Source organism: Pinus tabuliformis, chromosome J, assembly GCF_031772625.1.
Source record: "Pinus tabuliformis cultivar Carrire ecotype Pingquan chromosome J, CPIR1, whole genome shotgun sequence".
Classification (NCBI taxonomy): Eukaryota; Viridiplantae; Streptophyta; class Pinopsida; order Pinales; family Pinaceae; genus Pinus; species Pinus tabuliformis.
This window is the reverse complement of record NC_142295.1, coordinates 1,384,741,440-1,384,745,134: the sequence shown is the minus strand read 5'-3', so window position 1 is coordinate 1,384,745,134 and position 3,695 is coordinate 1,384,741,440. Positions and strand designations below refer to the sequence as shown.

General features: G+C 38.8%; 1 long non-coding RNA gene across 5 annotated transcripts; it reads right to left on the bottom strand.

Moving 5' to 3' along the window:
- Positions 1 to 283: 283 nt before the first annotated feature.
- On the bottom strand, positions 284 to 3,075 carry LOC149232519 (uncharacterized). Of its 5 annotated transcripts, none has more exons than XR_016248170.1 (7): positions 2,735 to 3,075; positions 1,972 to 2,248; positions 1,786 to 1,873; positions 1,516 to 1,597; positions 1,266 to 1,392; positions 591 to 918; positions 284 to 407 (listed from the first exon to the last, which is right to left on the bottom strand). It is a non-coding gene; the product is annotated as an uncharacterized LOC149232519 (long non-coding RNA). The 5 variants fall into 5 exon arrangements; XR_016248169.1 differs by having other exon boundaries at positions 1,786 to 1,880; positions 1,972 to 2,144; XR_016248166.1 differs by having other exon boundaries at positions 1,972 to 2,144.
- Positions 3,076 to 3,695: the final 620 nt, after the last annotated feature.

Below are 3,695 nucleotides of genomic sequence, written 5' to 3'. Positions count from 1 at the left end.
AGTTATTTTAGCTATGACTTTAAAGGTAAATCATTGTAGCTTTACCTAAATCTTAGTATTCACAGTTTGTTTCATATTTTTTTAGTGATTTATGCCAAGTCATAGCTAAAACAACTCACCCCAAGTGATTGGCAGCATATAAATATGGTTAGTTTCAGGACAATGCGCGTGGAAACCGTGGGATATCACTGTAAGGACGAGCCAAGAGGGAAGCACGCAAACCGAGTGAAAGTCTATGAATGTTTCAACCTAAATTATAAAAATATTTCGTCTTTCACGGCGACTCTATGAGCGTTCTTAGTCGTACAAATAAAAGAATCGAATGATTAAGCTTTTCTAATCTTTCATTATAATTTTTAGCAAATATCTAATCATATGATTGATTTCCTTTTGCTTGTCTCCATGCCCTGGATACAGTGAATTTGATAAATTAGTGCACATTATTATCAAAAGTATCAACATAATATCGCAGTTAACATGCCAGATTGTAACAATTAATCATATTTAGATTTTAAACAGCACAAAATGCATAGAAATTCACAGAATGTACAACCAAAAGAGAGGAATTTGCAGTGATTTAAAAGCTTTACCGGAGTTATGACAGTTGTATATTCCATCTCTTTAGAGTTTGCCAACTTCTGGTTCTTAGACAGAGATGACATTTCTGAGGAGTTTGAACGTCGTGGAGCTGAATCCTTCCATGTCTCCAAAATCTTTTTACCTAAAACGGCTTCGTTGGGATGCTTAGCGACGGGCTTCCGGGGATAATGAGCAACCGAGGAAGTATGAGTTTGAAAGGAGAACATATTTTGATGAAGATCTCGCATGAGCGAAGGCTGCGTTCTGGTAAAACTTTCGGCATCTTGAGTGGGGTCGAATTTTGGATTGATTTGCATTCCTTCGAAAGAGTTGTCACAGCTAGAAGGATTGAATTGCATTGATTCAGAAGGATTGTCACAGTGGGTACGCAGAAAATGAGAATTTAAGTAAACAGAAAACCTTCTTGCAGAGAGAATCTCATTGGCCGACAATATTAAAATCTGCTTCAAGGCTTATGGATTGTAAATTGTAATAATTACGTAGCTATGTAAAAGTAAGCAAAATGTTAGAATAATAATGTATCTACCCAACGCAACGCCCGTTTCATAGGTAATAATTACTTGTAATGGATTTCGATATCGTTAACAAATATATTTTAAGACGAGGCCACATGTTACACAGGAGACATGTGATGGACATGCATGCAGCAACGTGTTTGTACGCACCAACGTGTTTGTACGGAACGTGGGAAACAAGGCCATGAGAACCACCATGGCTCTCCAAATCTGCAACACTTGTGCCTGAAACATGGCTCTCCAGACCTGAAACATGGCTCTGCAGACCTGCAAAACACTGCCAGAACCATGCTACAAATAATAAGAATCTAGTCTAGTCTTACTGTTTACTCAGGGTAGTCTTACTGTTTACTGAGGGTTTTCGTGTACTTAGGAGGAAGGGTATAAATGGCCAGGTTACCAGTGCGGCTATGGACGAGACAATCTGGCGAGAGCTCCCCGAGGAGGCTTCGGAACTATTTCTCCATGCCGTCCATAGCTTTCTTCAACAGCGTCGCAGCGTCAACATAAATCGATTTGAGAAGTTTTGATGCAAGGAAGAAAACCAAATCGGCAGAAGGCAAAGCAATTATTTCATCAATTTTTCCGAGAATATGATATTGAGCTGCAGGGTAGCTTCCAAGAAGAAAATACAAAAAATAACAAAGCAAGATAAACATATTACTGTTACCTGTGAGAAGTCCGTCGCCGTCTCTAGTAATTCTGGTCCTTACAATGCGTGGATAGATAGAATTTGCTGTCACATTGGCCTTCATTTTCTGCATTCTAGACGGAAACTTGTGTTAAATGTTTATTCCTTGTAAAAAAATTGTAAATTTGAGCGGTTATGGAAAACGTAGCTCAAGATTAAGGTTACCTCGAGTCTCAACGCAAGCTCTTTTGTGTGTAGAATATCGATAGCTGCTGTAAGTTTTGACCCAGATTTGCTTGAATCTTTGGAGTTTGTTCTTTCTTGCGCATATGACAGATTTAATAATAATGGCTCTTTGTTTGATGCGTTTCTTCAGGTTGTAGCGTCTCAAGATTGGCCTGAAGTCACTAAATATGCAGGCTTAGTTTGTGCTCAGGCACATCGTCAGGAACTCATTCAGGATCTTTACAAGTCTGGCAGGATCCTGTGCGAGGGTCTGCAACTGGAGGCATGATAAAGTATACATTTCTTGTCTATCCCTAAAAACAGAAAATATGTGCAAATGTGGCCGAGTGTTTGACCTGCTTGACTGAATTAAGCTTTTTTGAAGCAATGTTTGTGCAAGCATGAAAGAGGGGTCATTCTAAATTCTTCTTTTGCATCTCTGCTTATAATATTTTTCATTCTGTTCCTATTTGGTTTGGCTTTTGAAACTGAAATATGAAAGCATATCAATTCTCTCAGGGAATTGTTGATTTCATTCAGAAGGAATACAGGACACAAGCCGGAGCGTATAATATTTTACAGGTAATAATCATCGATAAACGGTTAAAATACGTCATTCTTATAACCCTGGTTTCCCTTGAATTTTTTTCGGAAATAAATAGTTTCTGTGAAAATTAAGGAATAACAGGTACAAGGAGCGAGTTAAAACATTTAAAGAATTCAATAAAAAGGCGCTAGAAAGTAGCTGTATGAGAGATCTTACTTGAGAAATCGATTTGAGAGTCAGTCGGACTGCTGAGGAGGAGGCCGGACTCGTTATCCGTGGAATCGACAAGCGATGCATCAAGATCCATTGTTGAGCGTTGTGTTGAGGCTACTATACGATCTGTGAGATCCACTGCTATACAATCTATTGAAGCTGTTGTAAAGCTCGATCTGATCAGCGAAGGGCAGTTAGAAATAAAACCCAGAGGCAACGTACTGGACTACATTAGCACCGGTGGCGGAAGGTTATAACAGCGGGACTGCACAGCTGCTGTGCATGTAGCACGCACATGCTTCGCACAAAGACACCTCCCGCCATGCAAAACTTGACCATACGGCCGACACCTGCAAAAGAAAAAGCAACTTAGCATATGTATCCCATTCGCACTTAACAGTAAAAATTAAGGAATTAATGTCAGCATTAAATCGAAACAGCAAAAGCAACTTAGCATATGTATCCCATTCGCACTTAACTGTAAAAATTAAGGAATTAATGTCAGCATTAAATCGAAACCGCAAACCGTCAAGGCCAGTTGATTGTGGGTAAGTACGAGTTTAAGATATGGTCCGGCCTCTTCCGCCTCGGGAAGAGGCCAAATAAGATGGCCAACAGAAGTTCAACTGCAAACTTTAGGATATAACCAAAAATACCACTAAAAAACCCGGCGAATTAATGTAACGGTTACTATAGTCCCTGCCGGATGCCAGATGGCAGGGACTAATATGCGTTAGGGGAAGATTGACATTGACCCTTGTTGAATGATATGGGTAAACGATATTCATATAGATGCAAGAGTTAATGATGGTTTGAGTGTGTTTCACTTGGTCTATTTGAGGAAATAATGTAAAATTCAACGGATAAAAATAGTAGAGTAAGTTAATCACTAGTTTGTTGTTTGTTATTGATTAATTAGTAATTAAGATTGGTTTAAAATGTGTAATTAAATAAATAAATATTT